Raw genomic sequence first — 25,767 nt, 5'->3', positions numbered from 1 at the left:
ACTGTTGCTGTCCAATAGACAGTTTCTGTCATGTCTACCATGGAAGATTGTAACCTAAATTAGATTTGCCGTATGTCTCCTGGAGACCTCTCTAACAAACGCCCTTCTAGCATGGGCATTCGAGACTGTTTAAGACATCATCATCATCATCATCACCAGTTATTTATATAGCACCACTAATTCCACAGCGCTGTACAGAGAACTCATTCACATCAGTCCCTGCCCCATTTACCTCCCCTCCAAAACAACATGGTTTTGCCAAGGTTCAAAGTAACTACATTTTTTTTGCTTTACTTTCCTTAATGAATCAGGCCCAGTATTTTCATGTCTCTGTGTTCTTATGAATTCACGTGTCAGACTTCGCTTAGTGTTAGACAGTTACATAGCTGAAACAGAAGAGATTATTTGGTTTATGATAACTCCCAGAGCAGCCCCCGTATAGTAAATTGCAGTGGTGAATCTTTATCAGCCACTGCAATATGTTACCTGTGTTCCTCCACAGTGTATTAGCTGAGAGTGATGTGAAGTACATGGGCTGAATGAGTTTCTGTAGCTACTGTTATACAAACTGTAAATTAATACTAACCTTCCCTTAAATAAAATAAAAAAATATAAAGTATTATACTAATTTGGTAAGTAAAGATGTATTTATTTTATTTCTAACAAGGTTATTAATATTAATGTGGGTGAGGCACAGATTACTTTATGCCTCTTTAGTTTTTTTCCTTTTTTATTTAACCTACATTTTTATATTTATATACATTGAACTTTTCTAATTTTATTATTAGTGTGGCAAATGTTTTATTCGTTTTTTGCTTTGTTCCAAAAATCAAGTATTTGGAAATCCCCATCTAGAAATCCTGCATTTGCCCCTGCTTGTGTGTATCAAAGGTTGACAAAAGTTAAAACAATAGGGTTCTTTCAGCTTTATGTGTACTATATTTTTTATTTTGATAATTTATAGGTATGTCATGGATTCAGAAAAGTTGGAAACCACCGACTGAAAATTAGGAAACAGAGCTGCCAACTATTAAATTGCTTCTTTTTATGCTGTTCCTATGTGGAAATTCTAGAATGATAAACAATATTTCAAATATCGCTGGTCAACATGTTTTTTTCTCAAGAAAATGGAATACTGACTACTAGTGTAGTTTTAAATTCTGAATTCAAATATGTAATTAGAATTTTTCCATCAGGTATAGTGTGTTTGTGACATTTACTTTTCTTTTTTCATATTTTAGTGTTTTTTTATCTCCTGTTATACACACAGACAGATAGACAACAGTGGCGCACGCAGGGGGGGTTTCTGAGTCTCTAGAAACCCCCCTGCGCTAACTAAGTGGCCACTGTCCTATACAGCAGCCGCGGCGCTGTCAAAGAAGCATCCGCGGCGGTGCTGTATTGTATACAGCACCGCCGCAGACGCTTCTTAGACAGCGCCGCGGCTGCTGTATAGGACAGCACTGGCGAAACGGAGCTGCTGCGCATGCGCAGCAGCTCTCTCTGTTTTTTTTTTTTTGGGTCGGCGGGGGGAAACATCCCCCCTTCCCGACAATCCTCCGTGCGCCGCTGGACAAGGGCATACAAACAATATATAGAGGCTCCTGGACATTAACGCTAGCCAGAGGAGCGGTCATTGTTCTTAGACTCATCAAAAGTTAGTGTGAAGACTGTGCTTCTGCATAACAGCAATAAATTCTCAATACCTGTAGCGCATGCCGCTGATATGAGAGAGATGTATGATAACATGAATTTTCTGTTCATTGCTTTACTGCTTGATTTGCAACTTGTGTGCACTAAATTCTGCTGTTTCATGTGTGAATGGGACAGCAGGGACAGGAAGTCTCACTACATTAGAAAACAATGGCTTAAAACGTGAATATCTCATTCCTTGGCAGAAAAATGTATTAAATACCCACGTAGTGGATCCTGAACAAATGTATTTACCTCCACTACATATTAAACTAGGACTGATGAAACAATTTGTAAAGCAATTGAGAAACACTATGCTGCATTTATGAATTTCCAAAAGCATGTGATGCAAAACTGAAAGAAGGACTTTTTATAGGGCCACAAATAAGATCAGTAATGGATGATGAAAGTTTTCAGGAACTGTTAAATCCACTGCACAAAGCAGCCTGGTTTCCATTCAAAAACATAATTCTTGGAAATCATAAAGCAGAAAACTATAATGATATAGTGAGTGATCTAGTGAATTCATACAAAGCTCTGGGATATAACAGGTCTTTAAAACTTCACTTCTTGGACTCACACTCAGGGCTAGATTTACTAAACTGCGGGTATGAAAAAGTGGAGATGTTACCTATAGCAACCAATCGGATTCTAGCTATCATTTATTTAGTGCATTCTACAAAATGACAGCTAGAATCTGATTGGTTGCTTTAGGCAACATCTCCACTTTTTCAAACCCGCAGTGTAGTAAATATACCCCTTAGACTTCTTCCCAGAAAATCTTGGGGCTGTCAGTGATAAGCATGGCGAGCGTTTCCATCAGCAAGATGTCTACAATGGAAACGAGGTACCAACGCAAATGCAAATGGAGTTCCAGTATGCTGGCTGACTATTGCTGGACCATGACGAGAGACATCCCAAGGGCAATTTATGCCTGAAAATCATCATCTACAACTTTTAAGATCAGCCAGAATGAGGTGTACATTTATCATTTAGACTTACATAAGTACTAATTTTATCAAACTTGAAACGTACGTCACAAAAAAAAACCCTGCCTGATGGAAAAAATCACCAAGGCTCCTAATGCATGTCAATGGTAAATTAAAGACATATTTCATTATGCACTGCTTTGATTTGCAGTGATGTATACCGAGTGTCATTGCATGGTATTAGAAAATAGATCCTCAATAATACATCATCATCATAATCATTTATTTATATAGCGCCACTGATTCCGCAGCGCTGTACAGAGAACTCACTCACATCAGTCCCTGCCCCACTGGAGCTTACAGTCTAAATTCCCTAACATACACACACAGACTAGGGTCAATTTTGTTAGCAGAGCAGCCAATTAACCTACCAGTTTGTTTTTGGAGTGTGGGAGGAAACCGGAGCACCTGGAGGAAACCCACGCAAATACGGGGAGAACATACAAACTCCTCACAGATAAAGCCATGGTCAGGAATTGAACTCATGACCGCAGTGCTGTAAGGCAGAAGTGCTAACCACTTAGCCACCGTGCTGCCAAAACATTTCCTACAAAAAACTGTGTTTTAGTGATATAACTAGATTCATATTGCAAAATAAACATACTTTAAAACATGCTTGACATTCCGGGAGACTTCTGCAGTTCGCGTGAGTCTCCCGGACTCAGGGCCATCTTAACAACATCACGGGCCCCCGGGCAAAGCAGTGCATCGGGGCCCCTATAAAATATATATATATATATATATATAATATTATAGGCCCCGATGCACTGCTTTTTTTAAATGTACTTGCTCAGTGACCCTTGTAGTTTTTCTTTTGCAGGATTTTTTTTTTTTAGGATTATTTATTCTTATTAAGAGCCTTGCCTATGGGGCCCCCTTGCCTGTGGGGCCCCCGGGCACCTGCCCATCGTGCCCAACGGAAATCTTGGGCCCCCGGGCACAGCAGTGCACCGGGGCCCCTATATGTACAAAAAAAAAAAAATGATTATATATATGGGCCCGTCGGAGGAAGCCAAAAAAAAAAAAACCTGCAATGGATGTTAGGCGGGCGTGATGTCACGCCCGACATGCACTGCGAGTGCAACGGAGGAGGAGACCAGGGAGGGAGCCGGATCGCCAGCTGACAGCACGGTAAGTATTTTCTTTTTTTCATTTTCCAGGGGTTTTTTATGGCTTCCTCCGAGGGGCCCCCCTGGGCTGCAGGGCTCCCGGGCACCTGCCCATTGTGCCCTATGGGAAAGACGGCCCTGCTCCCGGGAGAGTGTGGCAATCTACCTGATCTGCCCATTTCCTAGTGAAGTGGGCAGACTTCGGTTCAAACGCCGCAATTCACCCGGAATCGCGGCGTTTGACATAATGATGCAAAACGCGTCCTTTTACAGCCGGGGCGGGGCCAAAATGATGCGATTTTTGGAGCCCCACCCCTTGCACGCCCACCTCCCCCCGGCAGCTCCCAGAAGCCAAATCTAAAATGTTGGCAAGTATGCTTTAAAATTACTAGACAGTTAGAAGGTCTGGTTGCCTTCAAATATGTACTGTTCTATTAATTATTAAGGAAAAAATGCAGATCCCTAAAATTCAAACTCTTAATATCCGGAGATGTTTGAATTGGGGAAAGCCATTCCACAATAAGATGAATAAAGCGGCCCACCTTTACGGAGTCACAAGTAACCCAACCAGGATTTCACCATATAGGCAAACTGACCACATGCATATGGAGGAATTGCTCAAAGGGGGACATACAAATAGTTTTATGATGAATATCTATACTTGTTCTATCTAATTTTCTTTTAAATTGTGTGCTTTGCTATCTCCTATTTTACTCAATAGATATAATGGAAGAGGGGGTGTTGTATAAAGTGGCATGAACAAGTGTCTTGCACAATTACTAATTTAGGGTCTATTTAGTTACACCATACAGAGTTCTGTATATCAGAGATTGGATTTTCAGAGATCAGTTGTCCAGAGAGAGAGACAGAAAGAAAAGAAGAAAATGAAAGTAATATCAGAGCTACTTCTCCTTTCAAAACTATGATTTGTATTTCCAAACAACTTCTCCGTTTTCCAAGTAGTGCATTTCAAAAAATGTCCTCTCAGTTCACTTTTCTTTTTAAATGGTTCATTGTGCAAAGCACCTGTTTAGCTATCATGCCATTGGAGGGGAAAACCTACTTTTCAGCTACCATACAATAATTTTATATAAAATATTTGACTCAGGTCATTAAGACAGGATTTGGCTGGTTTCCTAGGTGTGCAATGACTTGTTAATACGTAAGTGTCTACGCTGTGTTTGTTTTTGTCCCTGCCAAATGTACATCCAAGTTAGTTATTTCCTGTTTTTTCACAGCATTATGCAGATTACATTTATTTTTAGACAAGTATTATCCCAGTTGGAAGATTCTGAAATATTTATTTTATTTTATGGCACACTCCATTGGACATATATGTTTGCTTACAATGTTTAAGTGCTAACAAAAGAGGAATTAAAATTGAAGCCTTTAGAGAGTTTAAAAAAGAAAGCAATATACAGTATGCTAAATATTTCCTTGAAACTTACTATAAGCATGTTTTTATTCATCAATGTCATTATTTTTAAGCAGGTGAAGATATTGTGCATTACAGCCTTTAATGTGTGCCTGATTTATTAGGTGTGGATGCCTTTTCCCATGTAGTTGACTACTCAGTCAATAAAAGCATCATATATCCAGACAATACTTTTTAGCCATGAGCAAACCTGGCAAATTTCAACTCAACCTTGAAAGAAAAAGAAAGTACAGTTTCCATGGGCAAACATAAAAGAACATGGCCTAGTCTGATGGATCTGTTTCACACTGATGGGGGTAAACATAAAGCAAAAACCACATGCATCCACGGACGCACCATGCTTGGTGCCAACAATGAAGGTTGGTGGTTGCAATGTAACAGTAGTTTGTTTTTACGATACACATTGAGTCCACTGAAACAAGCAAAGAGACCTTTGAATTCTGCAGAGTATCTGAACATTGAGGCTCATCAGATGTATCCCTTCAAGGCAGCAGTGTACTCATCTGTGAATGGACTTTTTCAGCAAAGTAATCATCATCAACATTTATTTATATATAGCGCCAGCAAATTCCGTAGCGCTTTACAATTGGGAACAAACACTGATAAAACAATACTGGGTAATACATACAGACAGATAAGTAAGAGAACCCTGCTCGCAAGCTTACAATCTATAGGAAAGTAATGCTCCATGTCACAAGAATGGGAAAGACCTGGAATGGCTCCAGTAAGAGTTTTTCCAGATATTAAGAGACATTATGTAATCTAAATAATAACCTTATTTAAACTGATTCAACAAACTATTAGTGACTCTTCTAGGGTTTGCCCAAGCTCCTCTAAACCTGCTTGAGTAGCATGTGAACTAAATTAGGGCAATCCTATATGATTAAGTCTCAGTGACCGCTCTTTTTTATTGTGCTTTCTCAAAAGGCATTAATGAAGACTTTTTACAATATGGAATGACATGCCTGCCCCACAGGGCCTGATCAACCAATAGGCTGGTCGGGCTGCAGTCTGGGGCACAGTGCCGGCATAATTTACATAATTTCTCCATGTGGTTTTTTTTTTGTTTTTTTTTAATGTCAGAGGTTGCTGGTCGGGTCATCGGGGCTGCCTCCGGTCTCAAAGGGTCAGCCCCAACTGTCACTAAGCAGCAGGGCAGCTAACAGCAATTTAGATGCTGTTAGTTGCTCTGTCAGTACATCTGCGGGAAGCTAACAATGAGCACACATCCTGCTGGCTGCCTATCAAAAGAAAAAATAAAGATTTCTGCAATGCAATGCTGGAAGCAAAAGAAGAGGAGCAGAGCCAGAGGAGAGGAAGGTAGGTTTAACCTACTGTTAAAAATCAGGTGGGAGGTCATAAATTCTCTGGGGAAGGGGAGGCTGAGAGGCGGGATGGGGGGCGTTTGATGATAAAATGGCTGGTGGTGTGCGTCTCATGCATTGCCCACTGGTTATTGGTAGCTAAGGAGGGTGATGAATTGGCAGGGGGTGGTTGATAGAATGGCTGGGGTGTCATAAATTTGCTGCTGGTGGTTGACAAAATGGCTAAGGAGGGGATGAATTAGCTGGGGGGTGATCTCTGTATTGTGTGACATTCACAAGGATGCTCTCTGTGCTCTCCACGGTCACTAGGACGCTAAATTCTAGTCAGATGGGGCTGGTAGATGTTAGTGTATGATTATAAATAATTTACATTTATTTTATTGTCTATATATGCCTGTACTAGAGGGTTCTGTTATTTGTCCATAATTGAGGGTTGCCAAGTAGCAGCTCCGTACCAATATTTTCTTCCATTTGCCATTTACTCTTCAAATTTAAAACCCAGATTACTGTACTTCACTGTGTAGCACCATATACAAATAACCACTGCTTGCAGCTCAACCATAATTCAACTGGGCTTTATAAAACAAGATAGCAATAATACAACAATAATATAAAATTACACAAAAAGTTCATCTAAGCTTTAAAAAGTCAGTGCATTAAATACTCTATGTAAAAAGAGATAACATTAACACAATTAGAAAAGCAAATCGATATAATGCAAAACAATATAAAATGCACAAAAAAAACAATTAAAAATAAAATAAAACAAAAGCCTTTAGTTGGATTAAGGCAACTGTCTAATCAGACAGTTGCCTTAATCAGTCAAGGTTTGTTACGATATTGCATTTTAATACAATTTTTGCACATTTTCAATACAGGAATCCAAGTTTCCAGCAGCCAGCCAGCTGACAACAAAACTCCATGAACAAGCAAGAGAGAACATGAGGTAGTCAGAGTTGCAAGATCAAAAAAGAGAGAACGCCACAATTTGTCTAAATCTGAATCCTGAATTTTACAGTAATGAGTTTCATCAACCTGAAGCATTTGTGTCTCTCTGTAGAGTTTTACTCACCTTCTATGCTATTTCTATTGCATGTGTCTTAGGCTGGGTACAAACTGGAGCATTTTTGTCCAATAATCGGGCAAATCAGTCGACATACAAACGTTCGGTTGGAAGTCGGGTTAGTGTGTGTATAGTGACACGATGGTCGAGAGTCGTTGCAAAGTGTCGTTTGTCGGCTCATTTGGTTGGTCGTACTGTTTAATATTTTCCGACCAATCCACCTAACGGTCATGCAGTATGTATATGTTTCTGATCAATCCACAAGCCACTGCCTATAGTTCCTTGAGCTGCGACTCCTTTGGGGGCCTGTGTATGTTAATTTCTGATGCTTGTATCAGTCCCATGTGGTGCGGTGTCCGCACATCACTCATTTGGTAATTAGGTGCTTCTAGTGGTAAAGCAATAGCAGGTGTCTATTGCATTAATGCGCACAGCATTATGGGAATATCGTTACTTGGACCTCATAAGTCGTTTCAGTGTGCACAAAATTCTAATCTACGGCTGTGAAAAGTTACCCGGACAGTCTGTCTTTCGTTAATCGTCTAAAACAAGACTAGTGTGTACACATTAATCATCCGAGCAATCGGACCTTCAGTCGAAGGTAAAGTCATTGTAGATAACACGTCAGTCGGAAAATTCTTCAGTGTGTACCTAGCATTAGATTGAGTTTCATGTTGAGATCAACATTTACTGTAAATTGCTTTAGTTAAATTATCAGTATAAAAGTATTTAATTAGCATATGTACATATCAATGTATTTTAGATGTTTCTGCAAGTAAATCTAATTATCTGTAATGTATAGCCAAACGAAATGTCACAAGGAAAACAAGTAGAAATTATCTTTATTTATAGGGCGCCAAATGAGGTCCACAGCACTGTACAGAGGGCAAACAACAGTTTAAACGACAGTACATGATATAACAGTACATTACAGTAAACAAATAACAATACAACTCACAACACAGCTACTGATAGTCCGGCAGGAAAAAAAAAAGTTATAGGTATTGAGAACAGCATCGAAGAATGCCCTGTTCACTAAAGCAGGCAGGGAGAGTAGGCACCTATGCCTACTCTCCCGGAAGAATAGTCAACCTCCTGAATATGATGGAGACAGGGCTTAATGACATGATTTGATTTAGCATCATTAAGTCCCGCCCCTGTTATGAAATGCAATGATTTTTGGCATTTGCTAGCAGGAGGCAGTGCTATGGTGACACAATGGCGTCACCACACCCCCTCCTACCCCCTGTCACATGACTTCACTTCTGGGATCTCCCGGAGAAGTTTAAAAAAGTTTAAAAATGCACTAGACTTTACAATCTAATTATAGCACATTAGAGTCTGCACTACAGTACCACCAATTTCATATAACACAAATTGATATCCTGCATAATCATGTTATTTGTCAGTGTTTATGAAGCTGTTTCAATGTTTATTTAATATAGAATGGGTCTAAATGTATAGATAACACAAACAATTCTGAATATAGCTTTGTCAAACATTACCCATGACAACATGTACAGTAATATGTATTTTGGGATCTTTAAAGGTATTCTTTAATTAAAATAATTGTAACCTTTGTAAACATTCCCAACCATTGTACACCCAGATAGCAATCACACAGAATAATTGTTGTCTGCTTCCTGTATGTCATTTCTGGAAACAAGGCTATTTAAGTTAAATTTGGGCTTGCAGACTAAAACAGTGAAGTAAAAAGGCGGAGAGTGACAAGTCCCTTTTATTAAAGTATATCCCCATGTTACATCTAAGATGAATATGATTCTTATAATAGCACATGCATAGCAGTTTTCATAGTATTACTAATACATTTATACAAAAAAATTCTATCTGACACCCTTGGAGAGTTTTACAATACTGACCTAAATGAGTCCCAAAAGAGATGTTCGGCTTCCTCTCATATTCTAATACCATACCTGCCAACTCTCCCGGAATGTCCGGGAGACTCCCGCATTTTGCCCACTTCACTAGGAAGTGCCCCACTTCCTAGTGAAGTGGGCAGAATTAGATCCCAAACGCCGCGATTCCCGGTGAATCGCGGCGTTTAGCCCGCCCCCCCCCCAAAATGTCACAATTTTGGAGCCCCCGCCCCCCGCACGCCCACCTGCTACAGAGAGTCTTCCGGACACCAACTTATAAAAGTTGGTAAGTATGTCTAATACTATAGATTGCATACATCCCAACTGTCCCAATTTTTTGGTGGCACATTCCCATTCACGGGCAGAAAAGGGGTGGGGCTTAACTAAAAGTGAATGGAGTTTTACCCAAACTTGACCATTTGTGGGTGGAGATTGGTTGGAATAGGATGAGGTGTATATGATCTCAATTTTGTGATTGTAAATGTTGGGAGGTATGAGATTGTAAGCTTACAGCTTTGTCTGTCTGTTAATACCCAATATTGTTTTATTACTGTGTTTGTCCCCAATTGTAAATCACTGTGGAGTATTCTGGTGTTATATAAATAAATGTTAATAATAATAATAATAATAATAATAATAATAATAATAATAATTGTCCAATCATTAAATCTACATTTGCAGGAATACAAAACACTATATGTATACCTCCAAACAAACTATTTATTTTGGAATCTGGACACACCCCTTCAGAAAACATTTTTAACCGCATCACTTGGGTTTTGTGGTCTCATCTTGCTGTTTCTGAAGCATGAGGCAGCACCCAACCCTTCTCCCCTAAATACCCTCTGCCATGTGCACGTGTGGCAGGTGTGCATGGCCCCTGTTCACTGTTGTTCTACCGTACAGAGTGGCAGGAAGCGAGCCATCCTCCAAACATTTCACCAGTCGATACAAAAGTTCTGACTAAAGGGACAGCAGATGGATCCATTAGAATTGGGACTGTTCTGCTTAAATTGGTTCAGATGGGAGATAGGCTATATGAAATATTTTAGCAAGAATCACAGATTTATGTGTAAATATCATAGTGTACATTTGAAATGAAGACATTTTAAGTAAGGCAGTGTATTGTAATATTTTGTCTATGCATACCAGACAAGAGTAAGTTTCAGAACTGAGAGGTCTATATTATAGAGTATATATATAGGTATATATTAAAGAGTTAAAAGCCCTATACAGGTGTTTTCACATCAAGAGGTCAATGTCATTGTCAGCCCCGACACAGTAGATCTATTTTTTAACATTTTATTTGTTATTATTTTTTCATTAATTAACAAACTGTAAGCCACAGCCTGGGCTCTGAGTTCCACTATGTATGCGAGAAATGGCTAGCTGTGTCCCATTTGCAGATATACTGTCACACTGGCTCGCCAAAGAGGTAAGTTAACCCTTACCACTCCAGGCCAGTATTGCCAAGGCAGTTGAGTTTTACTCAGTTGCCTCAGCGAGATTTTAAGAATAAATTATGGTGATAGGTAATTTTCTATTTCCGCAATAAGAAATATTTAAGGGTTGAATACTGCCCAAGATTGCTTGCATGTAATTCATTAGCTATGATACATACATTACTTTACATTTCTTATCGGAAAATGATCATGAAACTTTAACATCAAGGTTTTGTGAGTATTGTAATGGAGAATTTTTGGAACTAGTGGCTATTTAAAATTATAAATACAGATTTCTTTCTAAAACATCCTATTCTCTCTACGTTCTGCAGTCTTCAAGCATCCTGTTAGAAACTGCTGAGTGAAACTTCTATTGAACCGCTTTAGATATACCTATATACAGGGCCGCCATCAGGGGGGTACTGGGAGTACAGCAGTATGGGGCCCAAAAGCAGACTGGGGCCCCAACAGCACTGGACCCAATCAAATTAATTAGGGAGGGGGGCCTCTGCAGTGAATTAAGGGAGGTAGCGGGCGCCATTTCTAGGCAGCAGCTGCTCCTGAGATGTGAGTGGTGGTGTGGAAAGAGACCTATGCGCGTAATTAAAGTTGCAGCAGCGGACCCCCTTGTAGGCAGCATGTCTGCCTCCACTCCCAAGATATTGGGGCCCCACGGCTGCTGTCATTTGCTCCAGTCCCCGCCACCCAGATGCCTGACTCCCAAACAGAGAGACGCGACAAGGCAAAGAGGCTCCCTGCAGCATCGCTGACATCATGTAATTAGTAACGTCACAGCGCTGTCAATAGAGAGGAGCCGAAAGGAGACAGCAAGAAAACGCAGAAAGGTAAGTAAACTACAGCACGATTTAGATGGAAGTGGGGTTGGGGGCGGGGGTAACTGTTAAGAATGGGGGTGTGGCGATTATGTATAGCACCTAATCACTGTTTGTTACTTTTCCCCTGAATATTCATGCATGACAATGTGTACATTAAATGTGACCTTGTAATGTAATGTCAAACTGTGCTTTGCTGACTGACACCAGTGACCTATGCAAGTGTCAAGAGTCTTTTGAAAGTAACCAGGCTACACAGATAACATCTCTGAGACGCTCCAGAGTTGTGTAAATAATCTGGCCAGTCAAGCAAAGAAGAGATGAGAAATCCTGCCCTCTGAGATGCCAGACATATATATCTCAGGGATAAATAACTCACTTCAAAAACCCTGTGTCATTCTGGGAATCAAACTGTCCTGATATTGTGAGAGCTAAGTTCCAAAGGTGGGGGTGAGAGCAGTGTGAGAAGTTAAAATCCATTGCCTGAACCAATAATGGTGTTCATTTCTAAGAGGAGACCAACTGGATCTAGGTAAAGTGTGCCATCCATCTCAAAGTGTACTCCGCTCATGCCAAGTCTTAAACTAGTAAGTTAATGACTTTTGTTGCCTAATTTATTTTATTTTAATTTATTTTTGAAACTTATTTGTGCAACTTGTTTTGCCTGTCTTGTTATTAACTGTTTTGTACTAAAGCCTTGGAATATTTTTATAATATTAATAAGTTTTGGTGAACATAGTAAATCCTTTGTTGTGGCAGAAAAGGTTTATTCATTGGTAAGTGACCAAGGTAACTCCAGTCATAGCCAGCTGTTGCAGATTGATGTATCTGAGCCAGGCTGGGCATTTGTGATGGGGAGGGGAAGCAAATGTTGGATAGAGAATAATTTAAAAATGAGGGTGGAATGAGAGAAGGAAGGTGGTGGCCCTGCCTGTTACATTTGTACTGGGCCCCACAATTTCTGGTTGCAGCTCTGCCTATGTCTGTAAAGATATAGAGGAATCATGAAAAAAAATGAAAATTGTTATTGGGTACAGGGTCAGATACAGTATATCTGTGGAGATGTGTCTGGCTTTGGATCAACTCCAAAGTTGTCATCAACAAAAAATAGCAGGCACTGCACTATCACAACTAGGAACCAGTTATGAAATTGCGCCTCCACAAAGGAGGACTCAATGAGCTTTCTGCAGTGGAGTATAATGTTGGGCCCTCACTCCACAGTGTCATGCCACTTTCTTTACATAACAACAATTTAAAGTATCAGCACCAATACTCATTATGCTGGAACAGATTGTAGTGACAGCATGATGTAGTGGTGGTAAGCCTGACATTAGAATCCACTGCAGCAAGCTCTGCACATCGTTTGTGAAGTTCAATGTTATATGTGGTCCCCTCAATGCAGCGAAAAATGTTCCCGAAGAAGCACAATCTATTTTTATTTTTTTTTACACAACAAAAATGCCCATAACATTAGGCTAAATCCCCAACTATAACCCACACAGTGTTACAGGTATTGTCAAGTATTCATACACAATAGGATCAAAAAAGAAAAAGCATTGACATTCAGATTTTCAAGCCAAGGTATGCACATCTTCCACAATTTCAAGATACAATGAAATAATAGTGCAGTTTTGATAATACAAAATATAATCGTTGACCTTAATAACATAATAATAGGCGGCTGGATGTCTGCCCCAAGCATTACATTAGGAGAGCTCCACCTCCCTCAATCCTTCCGTGACATATGGGGATATCCTCCACCTGTACCATATTCTTTCATACTTATCCACTAGGTTCCTGCTGGTGTACATGAACCTTTCATGGCCGACTGTATCGTTAACAAGGTCAATCCAGTCAGTCGGACCTTCAGGTGCCATCCATTTCCTAGCTATCACCACCTTTGCCAACATAAGTAATGTGTTGATAATCAATCTAATAAGTCTACGGGTTTTTTTGTTCAAGCCTAAACCGAATATACAGAGTTTTGGAGTCAAGGTCACTACTCCCACCTCCAATCTTTTAATACAATCTTCCACCTCTCCCCAAAAGGATGAGACCAACGGACACTCCCAGAGCATATGCCAAAAGTTCCCTTTCTCACTCCTACACTTGGGACACAGAACCCTCCGACCCCCCATTGAACTTAGAGAGCCGAAAAGGGGTGAGATACGCTCTGTGTAACAGAAAAAACTGGACCTGGCGAAATTTGACTGATGCAGTGACCTCTTTCGGGCTACACATCACCATATCCCATGCCTTGTCACTAAGTCTCCCCAAATCCCCCTCCCACCTGCATCGCAGCTCCGGCAAGCCCCCTTCACCAGATCCTTCCACCAATATTGAATACAAAAATGAAATTTGCCGCCTTTGGCCCAACCTTGACAGTTGCACCCTCAAGGAATCTGCACTGAAGCTCGGGGCAGCTCCCCGAAACTGCGAGGCCAGAGCATGTCTTAACTGCAAATATCTATAAATGTAACCCCTAGGTAGTTCATATAATCTCTGAAGTTGCTCAAATGAATATAATATCCCATTCTCATACAGTTGTCCAATATGTATTATATTATAGATTCGCCAAGCTCCAGCTCCCTCCATCCTAATCAATTCTCCAAAATCCAAATTATCCCAGAGTGGAGTGGATAATGTTCTATTTTACTTCTATTTTTAAGTGCTCCACTCAGATCTCAGATGGGCAAGTGTGAGAAAAGCTGGTTGGCAGCTGGGGACATGTCAGTGTGTAAGAGGTGTGTGATGTCAAGTATTTTTTTTTTTTTGTTCTGAAATCTAAGATTTGCTCCCCTCTAGATATCCTATGTTTACTCTTTAGCCGCTGTGAAGCCTGGACAGCATTCTGTGTCAGACATCATTGCATCTGACCTGCAGCCTTACTTGCCAGCCAGAAGGAGGTAAGAGCCTGATTCATTAAGGAAAGTTAAGTAAAAAAAATTGAGTAAGTAGCCTCCTGGACAAAACCATGTTACAATGCAAGGGGTGCAAATTAGTTTTTTATTTTGCACATAAGTTAAATAATGTCTGTTTTTTCATGTAGCACACAAATATCAGCTTTAAATTTCAGTGTACAAATAAGCTATCAAGTATTTGTGTGCTGCATGAATAAACTAACAGTATTTAACTTATGTGCAAAATAGAAAACTATTTTGCACCCCTTGCATTGTAACATGGTTTTGTCCAGGAGACTACTTACTCAATTTTTTTACTTAACTTTCCTTAATGAACCAGGCTCATTATTTTTATTTTACAATTTGGAGGGAGGAGGGGCGGTAGGCTGAAGCCTAGGGTGCTGAGCAACCTTGTACCAGCCCAATCCATACATAATAATTTATCTATACATACGTTTTCCCTTAACAAAAACAAATCAACTAGTAGTCTATTAATTGTATCAAGAAAAACTCTCTTTAGACAGTAAAACTAATCACTTTGCATTAAATAAGTATGTTCTTATGCCACATTTGTAACATTAAACATAGTCATACACATATAGTAATAAACTACCACAATTAAGGTCTACTACCAAGCAAATGATTATTCTCTATACTTTTACTTTGCTAAAAAGAAATAGATAAATCAAAAAGATGGTAATGTAGGACTACAATTCTCTAAATTTAATTTAGTATACTCTCATGCATTCTTATTACATAACTCCAATAAAGCTCTACAAAAATGGGTAATTTAATTGCTGTCGGGATTTCACAGAACAGTCTTAACTCTACCACTGATAAGATGTTAATACACGTGAATGCTGCTTAATTATCAAGTGTCAGCAAGCCTTGCAGAATTTTTCATGTCAAAAGATACCATTAGCTATGTAAAAACAGGGAGTGAGTCAGTACACAGGTGTATTCACACTACAAGGTTTTGCATAAAACTCCATAGAGTCAAAGTAATAAAGTAACCACCAATTTCCAAGCAAATCTAAAATAATTAAATTATTGTTACTAGAAAAAAAAATGAGAAAAAAAAATGCAACTGATTAGACCATTCCCGTGGACAATACATTGTATGGCAATGTTTTGTAAGCACAATCATGAGACAGCCACAAGCTATTGGTATTCAGCATGATTAGCTAACAAAAAACTCATATGACTTGTTAAGAATGTACACAGTGTTGTAAGCAGCCCAGAAGTATTGTGAGCCTGCTTAAGCATACTTCTTAGATCACAATGGCATAGATCCTGCTTTTCGCTGCAATGAAGGATTCAAATAACTGATCATTAACTATGATTACAAGTTTACAATTATTGCCTGTTAAAGTACACATAAGAAAAAGTTAATGGTTTTGGAGCAATGTTATCAAACTGTGCTAGGTCTAAAATTAGATGCAATGCCAGCTAAAAATAGTTTGTGGTCGTGTGCTAAAAGAATGCTTCTTTTTCATGTTAAACGGTTACTAACCAAACACATACGGTGTATATCACCTATAGTAACTGTGACTTATCAGTCTGTATTACAGCAGTGATGTTTGAATACACAATTATCACTGTTATAACTTGGATGATTTTCAGCACACAATAATCACCTAAAGTCTTGGAATGGCACCGTGAGATGATATTATAGAACAACAGGAAAATGTCTGAGTTACTTACTGTAATTCTCTGTGCAGAGGTATTCCACAAACACCCATGCTTCTTGCTCAGTTGCCAAGTGCTAATGCATGAAATGAACAGCTGTTTCCTTTGAGCTTGTCCTGTGTCTTACCAAGTCACATGCCCCTCCTCTGATAAATCAAGCAGCAGACTTTGCCAGGAGGTCAACATTTTTGATTTTTTTTCCTCTTTAAAGATTATTTTATTTTTAGATGAGATGGTTATGGCCTGATCTATGGCACAGTTACAAATAAAACCACAAAACACCTGAGCAATGACGTTTCAATTACATATGTCCACCAGAGTAGCTAATGTATAGATGTGACACTTGCTTTAAAGCATAATGTCATATTTTTTGCATATATATGTTGCAATTATGTAAGTTGAATCATACTTATTATATGCCTTGTTTTAAAATGTTGAAATAATCATTGGGATGTAAACACTGATTATACAGACAACTGTATGAGAATGACACATCCTAAATATTTAACCCTTTAATGAGAGACTAAATCAATGTTTACATTTTTGTAAAAGCAAGTCGTGCATTTGGAATTTTTATATTTCTTAACCTGCCCTGCACCATTTTTTTATAGTACAGGTAGGAATTTCTTTTGTTGTATTTTCTTTAACAAGTGCATGAAGATTTTATAGGACATACCCTTTTGCCATCACTAATAAATTCAGTGTAACCTGGAAATATACCAGCCTCTACTGCATTCCGGTTATGCAGGTTCTAAAAGGCATGCAAGGGAGACATATATTTTGGTCTGATAATGTCATAACACTTGGGGGTATATTTATTAAACTGCAGATTTGAAAAAGTGGAGATGTTGCCTATGGCAACCAATCAGATTCTAGCTTTAATTTATTTAGTATATTCTACAAAATGACAGCTAGAAACTGATTGGTTGCTATTGGCAAAATCTCCACTTTCAAACCTGCAGTTTAGTAAATATACACCTTGATGTTTTGTGCACTAATGCACAGTTTGAAACTCCTACCTTTCAAACCCCCAGTAAACAAAATATGACACAGATGACCATGCACCAATCTGTGTATATATGTCCGAAATCTCTTTGGCCACAAATCCTTTGCACACAGTATAGAATTGTTTTTTGTTTTTTTAGATGGCAGACGTGTAGCATTACATTTTGTATGTGAAGAAATAGTAAATAAGGATATACTATCATAAATAAGGTGTTAGTGTGATAAACTTAAAAGGACAGTTTAAGGGTTTTTTTTTTAAGTTTTTTAAATTAGAGGGTAGTGATAACAAAAGTTATAACAGCATAATACTCACTGTTACAATAATGCGGTCATATATATATATATGAGGCTACCTACACACTGGCATTTAAATACTGCAGTTAATAAGCGTTTTCAAAGCAATTGCAGTATATGTAAAAAGGTGTTAAAAGACAAATCACTGTACCAAATGATACCATACATATTTGCATGCTTGCCTACTCTCCCGGAATGTCCTGGAGACTACTGAATTTTGAGTCGTTTTCCTGAACTCCAAGGACAGCAGGCCACCCTCCAACGTCCTGCCTATCAGCTGTAGCCAACTCACCTACTCCCATTCAGACAGTTGCAGAACCTGTGTAAATAATATGTAGCCTTTAATAAAGACATGAGCTGGGGACCCTGACCTCCTTACTCCAACCCGATATTTTTTCAGGCAGCTGGAGCATGCAGAAGTAAGTTTAGCAGAGGCCCGCTCACGTAAGACATCAAGGGGTCTATGCATCAAGCATATTTGACACTTAAATGATGCAGAAACAGCCGTTTCCACACATTTTAAGTATGGTTGTCATGAATTACATGCCTAATGGAGAAGATTTCACAGGATGTTCTCCACAAAAACTGAATTTTCAGTTCTGGATGGAATAATGCATTAACTTGCTGCTATTTGTGGACGGACAAAGGCTAGGGGCTAGATTTACTAAACTGTAGGTTTGAAAAAGTGGAGATGTTGCCTATAGCAACCAATCAGATTCTAGCTGTCATTTTGTAGAATGTACTAAATAAATGATAGCTAGCATCTGGTTGCTATAGGCAACATCTGCACTTTTTCAAACCCGCAGTTTAGTAAATATACCCCTAAAACTCTTCATGGATAGTAGTACCAGTCGTGATACTTGCTGTTTCTGGATGTAGGAATGGTCATGTTCTTTTCCTATTTTCCTTGGTTATTTTTCAATGCAAATTTCTAGGCTGAATTAAATAAACGGTGATAAAATTATTTTTTACATCAATTATCCTGTTCAGTTTAGGCTATAAAATGCAGCTGGTAAATTGAAAAATATATTGCTGCTAAAAGGACTGAATTAGGGGGGCGTGGCCTAGATAAGCATGGTGTAAGTCACACCTAACCAACTCTCCTGTCTATTATCCTCTAGAACCAGCGTCTACAACCAAACGCATCCGTTTTGAGACCTTCATGCTCTATCTACCCCTTCTGCTGCAATTCCCCACCCTCAGTACGATTGTGGCCATAACTGACATCTAGCAAGGAGAATGGAGTTGAGACAGGCTGCCCACAGTGTGTCTAGTAACCCGCACCCTGACCTGTTCTTCATGTCCGTGGACAAGCCACATCTACTTCGCTGCCAGCGGAACACAGTCTGGGATCATCGGGTCTTCTCCCTGCTGTCGACAACTCGAGCATTGAATGTTAACTTACCCACCATTGCTTTTATCAGGGCCGCCATCAGGGGGGTACAGGGGGTACCCTTGTACTGGGCCCGGGCTCACCATGGGGCCCAGCGGCACACTCTTAATAGGGAGCCCGCTATCTTTTAGCCTGGCTGTCACTGTGACAGTCAGACTGAAGACAGCAGCGAAGACGTCAGCCTTAACTTCTGCAGTGGAACGCAACCACCAACAAGAAGTTCCAAATGCCGAACTTCCTGTTGGTGGAACGCATATGAGACTTAAGGTATATATATATATATATATATATATATATATATAGTGTGTAAAAAGTGATTTTATATATATATATATATATATATATATATATATATATATATATATATAGACACATATAATCACTTTTTTTTTACATAATATATATATATATATATATATATATATATATATATATGTATATATATATATATATATATATATATTAGGGCCCCCCTTAACTTACCTTTCAATCGCCTAAGTCTGACCCCCATCATGGAAGAGAGGACCAGGGAGGGAGCCAAATTGTGACCACAAAAGTTAAGGGGTTTTTTTTCGGGGGGTTTTTTCGTTTTTTTTTTATTGCCTTGGGCCCCCTTTGTCCCTTGGCCCCCAGGCACCTGCCCATCGTGCCCAGTCGGAAAGATGGCCCTGGTTCATGGGGGAGGGGGTCATCGTGGGGGGGGCCCTGCCTGCTTCATTGTACTGGGCCCCATGATTTCTGATGGCGGCCCTGGCTGTTATCATAACAGACTGCCATACTAGATTAATGTGCAGCCAGCACTATATTGACAAGTATCAGCACATCCACCCTGGTAATTTATATGCTGCCTGGAGCTTGTATAATGCCTGAAGTCAGCTCCTCTGCCCTCTCAGTATTTACCATCTGGTGTTCTAAGACAGTTTCTCACATATACTGTGTGCCACTACCTGCATGTAACCTGTAATTCATTATGTATTTCCACTGCCACACAGGATACAGTTCGAAATACCACTCCTTGCACAAGTTGCCCCCCCCTCCCTTTGTATTCGGAGACAGCATTGCTGTCTGGACACTAATGGCTAACCATCTATTCATTATGTGTGCTATGCTTTGCCACCTTTCTTTCTTTCCACAAGAACTAAGAATGGGGAAAAATAACCAAGCAACTGCTGCAGTGCAGCTGGAAAGATACATACATACCTCAGTAGCCAACAACCTGGGAGAGCCCTCTGGTCCAGCCCCGCACTCCGCCACCTTCACTGAGTCACCCTAGTCCATGCCTGGAAATGAGTCATCTCTCCAGCAAGTTTTGGTGGCCGAAGCGGCTTTGGAAAAACATGTTACTGAACGGAGAGATGAAGTTCAATCAGATCTATCCTTAAAAAATGAGGGAAATAGTGGGATAAACATAGCCCAGGATCTCCACTCTAGAGCCTGTCAGTATGCCTATGAAAGGAGACATTTTAAATCTCACCTCCCAATTCAATGTTTTCAAACAAAATATTTCTGACTTAGAAGGGAGACTCCGTAGGAACAGCCTATGATTTGTGGGCTTACTGGAGAGGATAGGGGCTCCCCCGGGCCCGGTGCTCCCATTAGGCAAGGTTAGGCAGTTGCCTAGGGCGCCGGGCTCTGGAGGGCGCCACAGAACAAAATTACTTTAAAACTGTGCGGCGACCGCTGACCATACCTTCCGCGGCCGCCGCACAGCTTCCGATAAATCCACGGGGAGGGGGGGAGGGGGGAAGGGTCTATGGATCACCACCGCCGCCTCTCTGCTCTGTCTCCTCCCCTCCACTCACTGACTTTCGGGCGTGACATCATCATCAGGGCCCGACAGTGTCAGTGTGGGGGGGGGGGCACGGATTGTGAAAGTGTGCCTGGGACGGGGCACGGATTGTGAAAGTGTGCCTTGGGGGGGCGGGGATGTGAAAGTGTGCCTAGGGCGCCAAGGACCCTTGCACCGGCCCTGGGGCTCCCACTGTTAAACTTTTCTTGAGTAATGGCTCACACAAGTATATGGCAGGGAAGCGTTCAGTCCTCAGTTTGCTGATGAAAGTGCTCATTGCCTCCACAACCGGGTGCACCACCGCATCCGTTGAAGTTTGAAAACCAGGTGTTTCCCTGATCTTGCCTCGGAGTTCATGTTAAATAATGACTTTGTAAATTACAGTTTCTGCAATCTATGCTGTCCCCGTCCAGATTGCGAGTTGTTGCTGATGGCAATACTCATTTCTTCTCAACACCTACAGAAGCTTTCAACTGGATAGATGACCATCCTGCACCAAGGGTCCAAGCAGGATAGTGACACTGTGCAATGAACTCCTACACTGTACTTGAGTCAATTTTGGATGGCTCCTAAAGCCCACTTTTCACCTTTGTATGAGTAATGTTACGCACTATCAATCTGTTTATGCACTCTGAATATCTTTCCTTTTATTTTGTTAATATTCTCAAGCCCAGAGTTTCTTCTATGCTTAGGGATTGTGCCCCCCTTTCATTTCTATTCCATGTGGTTGTGATCTTACATATACAACAGGAGGGTCCTCTGCTACAATGCCTTTACTTGAGAGCTGTTTTGTTATTTTTTTTCTCCATTCTTTAGAATATTTGACTATACCATGAGGTTGGAGCTGCCTGACTTTTGGTTGTGCCATGTCTCTTCACTTAGTTTGTTTCTCAGGAATAGAATGGGAGGAGAGGGTGCTTGTATTTGTGTTAAGGGATCCAGGCATTCCAAGTTGGGGGAGGTTATACAGTGTGGGTATGGGTTGGGTTTCAGGTTCTGTGATACCATGTTGTTCTTAGGTCTTATTAAATAACAGTTGCAGTTTGACGCTGAGGAGACACAAATTGAACCCCATGGTTGCTATTTATTCATTGGTAAATGCCTCCCTCCCTTTAATAACAATGTCCTAAGGAAGACAGCTGCGTTTATTGGCCACTCTCCTGGTTCCCCAATTATTTGCATGGGTGACTTTTATAATATCATGTACTATAGTTTTGATAGATGGTGGCAATCCGCATCTTTAACTACCTCTAGGCCATCCTCATTTGCCACTCTTATAGCGGAGTTACGATTAGCAGATGTCTGAAGAATAAGATATCCTCAAACTAGGCAATATGCCTGCCAGTCTATGTCCTATCTTACAATATCCCAAATTGCTCTAGCGTTAGTCTCGCATAGTCTGACCCCCTTGTCAAAAAGGTGGATAACTTGCCCAGAGTTGGGGGTAAAGTTTTCTAGAAAAACTCTGCTGCTGCACCGGCAAGCAGTCCTGATATGGAGTACACTGCATGCAGAGAGAGGTGGTACAAATTTTGACCCTGACTCACCCATCTGGGGTAATCAAAATCTTGGTGAGTTATGCAAGTTAGGGAATTCTACCTTGTGGCACAAGTTTGCAGTCATGTCGAATGATCTTTTATATGTGGATAATTATTTTAAATCCTTTGACAACTAAAAGAGGAATTTGCAATACCTTTTTTTTACAGTTATTTGCAACTTAGACATGCACTTTCTACTCAGTTTAAAGGCCTATCTATCACTCTTAGCCCTCCTCCAATCAAGACTTTTCTTCAGCACCTGGGCTCCAAGAAAGTATTATTTATACTACGGGCCTGATTCATTAAGTAAAGTAAGGCAAAAAAAATGTGTAAGTTTTCTCCTGGACAAACAATGTTACAATGCAAGGGGTGCAAATCAGCTTATTTTGCAAATAAGCAACATACTGGGTTATTTTCATATAGCACACAAATACTTGATAGCTTTATGTTTACACTGAAATTTAAAGTTGATCTAGGATATGCCCTACCCCAATTATTAATCTGCCATCACATTTTAAATTTACCCTATATGTTTATATTATTTCATGCTTGAATCTGACTATTTAGATACTCTTAAAAGTAAATGGGAGTCTGACTTAGGATTGTTAGATGATGAGGAGTGCCAAGGAGGCCTCTTCTTGTACAACATTCAGACAAATCCAACTGTACATATTGCACAGAGTGTATTATAGATCTCTCTGGCTTTACTTAATGGGGAGGAGGAGCAATTCAAACTGCCCTAAATGTGGGATTGACTCTGCTTCTTCTATCACTTGTAATAGGAGGTTATAAAGAGAACAGGTATTCATATCCCCCTTCTATGTTGTAAAACATGCTTATTTGGTAATTTCTTAGACCACTTGCTGAATAAATCCACTTCTTAATATGTGACTATCCTTTTTGTTTTGGCCAAGGTTATTATTGCTAGATCATGGGTAGCTAGTGAGAATTCCAGTTTCCATGAATGGACTGCTGCAGTAAATGAAGCTGTAGGGCAGAAGAGATACTTACACTTCCCGAAATGCTCTACAGAAATACTATCAGTTTTGGTCCAGGTAGAATAAGTCCATGTTTGCCGTCCAGTCACTCTCAGATGATATGGAATAAACCTTCTGTTTGGCACCTCGTCCGGTCTCACATAGGCTGGTCCTTTGCTGCTTTTTCTTTTAATATTTCTTTCTTTTAGTATTTGTACATCATATTCTTTGATCCAATTTTCTTAAATTTTATTCTGAATTGAAATGTTTTATTATTTTATTATTCTATTCCCTTTTTGTTTACTAATTACCTTGGTTTGTTTGTAATCTGTGTTTGTTAATGTTTATGTTTTCTTATTGCAAAAATCACTAAAATCTAAAAGTAACCTTTGGTGCCATCTAAACACTAGTGTTTATTTACACTCTCCTCACCCCAACTTGCTGATCTTCGGAAGTCTTATGCTTGGGGTCCCAGCAGTTTAGTGGAACTTGTTGTTACCAGCGATATAACAACTTTTTATCCTCACATTGACAACAGGGAACAGTTTAAACTCAAACAGTGCAGTTAGGACATTGACTGTCAAGAGTTTGCTGCCGGGCAAGAATCGGATCCCTTTCAGCCAATAATAGTGCAGACTAAGAAATATTACATTGCCCATCTGGACACTTCTTCTCCTCCACTCTGGATTTCCATCAAGCTCTCCATCGCTAGTTGTTTTCCAGCCTTGTGTTAAGTTAATGATTTTGAGAGAATACTGCCTAACATTGTGACTTCTAGTCTATTTGTATTCTGTATTTTTGAGAAATATTTCATATGTATGTATATATATATATATATATATATATATATATATATATATATATGTTATTATATGTATACTGTAATTGTTTTTACTATATATATTTTTACCAAAATGCATCATTGTATTATATTATTATATTAGGCACACTTCTCAGTGACGAAACCCATTGGGAAAATCGTAAGTGAGAAACTCATTAATTTAAAAGATTTGATTTCCTCCAGCCTTGTTGCTTATCTTTAGAATGCAGAAAGGCTTCTATGCATTCACAGCCTTTCACAAAGTGCCCTGTGCAGCTTCTTTTGATTGATTTCAGTAGAGTTAAAGGCAGTATCTCGGAGGATGTAGTGTAGAATTCAGCTGTGCTCTCTGCTGTCCTGTTGCTGATAAGTCATAGAGCACCAGGTGTTTCTCTCATGTAAATATGGTAGAAGGAAAGAGATCACAAAAAACAACAAAGATAACACATTTAACGAGAAAAAAACAAATAGAAGTTTCTGGGTCTGGCAATCAGAGTTGCAGCCTAAATGCATTTTTATGAAGAACAAACTATGTAATAAACATACTTTCTTCTCTGATTACTATATCATTAGTTAATGTGACATATCCAAGCCCTACTATTGTTTGGAAAGTTGTAATTCTAAAATATAAGCAGGATTCTTTGTCTCTTGGTTATTGTCAACCATATAGCCACTGCCACATTATAAATATAACATTGCTCATGTTTCATTCCTGCTCTCCAAAAGACCTACAAATTGCAGGTTTAAGTTCACGGCAAAGTCGTTGGTAATTCCAGTTAAGGATATTATTAGAATCTGTACTGACACATTGTAGCTCGTTTCCGTTTATTACAGTCTGTTGGACTATAGGCATAGTAAATCTGTAGTATGATTGGAATACTTTGCCCATATTTAGCAAGACAATTATTAACTATGCATTGTTGAGATTTTCCATGAGGAATAGAATCATCTTCGGAATAAAGGTATTGTTCTGACTGTCCTATGTTAAGGCTAACATTGAATTAAATTATTTTTGTTGCTTATGTCTGCTGCTATGTTAGTATGGAATGCTATTGCAGAATTGAATCAATATTAAGAATAGTTTGAGGGTTTAGCTAAACAGACTTTTTTGCTGCAACGCAGTTGCGCTGCACTGTATTAGGACAAGTTGTATATTAAAAACACATGCAATTTTTGCAGCTTGTTTCTTGGTCCTAGGATGCAATTATTACATCAGTTCTTATTTTATGTGTTTAAATAAACTCACTTATTTGACTTAGCGGGGTTCTCCCATGGCCTACACTCAAATTACGACAGCTAAGTAGTTTAAAAGGATGAAACAGCTTCTAGGCACCTCCTCCTCCTGTCTGCATAAAAAAAAAACAATTACACAGTCTGTAGTTTAAGTCCTATTTTTGTGATGACCTGCTACTGTTTTAATATAGTTTGGCTTCAATATCATGGCTCCCATGGTGGTTATTACTTCTGGCTCCAGAGTATGGTTCTTTTTTTAAGTTTTGGCTCTAGTGTTTCTGTGAATTAATGTAGGAAAAGTAAGTTACTTGTGATATATTGCAGTTTCTTGGCTGCTGAGAGTGATATGAAGCACTGGATGAGT

At 39.5% G+C, this 25,767-nt stretch overlaps 1 protein-coding gene across 2 annotated transcripts in view; it reads right to left on the bottom strand.

Annotated features, from left to right (window-relative positions):
* Window positions 1–25,767, bottom strand: part of RASGRP3 (RAS guanyl releasing protein 3) — a 129,217-nt gene that overhangs the window by 62,713 nt on the left and 40,737 nt on the right. Inside the window, exon 1 of one of the 2 annotated variants that reach the window (XM_075203672.1) lies at window positions 16,370–16,568. The exons of the other annotated variant lie outside the window; for it this stretch is intronic. The gene's annotated coding sequence lies outside the window, so the exon portion shown is untranslated. Of the gene's footprint in view, window positions 1–16,369; window positions 16,569–25,767 lie in introns of those variants that run through there. 2 annotated transcript variants of the gene reach the window in all.

This window comes from Mixophyes fleayi, chromosome 3, assembly GCF_038048845.1.
Source record: "Mixophyes fleayi isolate aMixFle1 chromosome 3, aMixFle1.hap1, whole genome shotgun sequence".
NCBI lineage: Eukaryota > Metazoa > Chordata > Amphibia > Anura > Limnodynastidae > Mixophyes > Mixophyes fleayi.
This window is presented reverse-complemented; position numbering and strand designations above follow the sequence as displayed.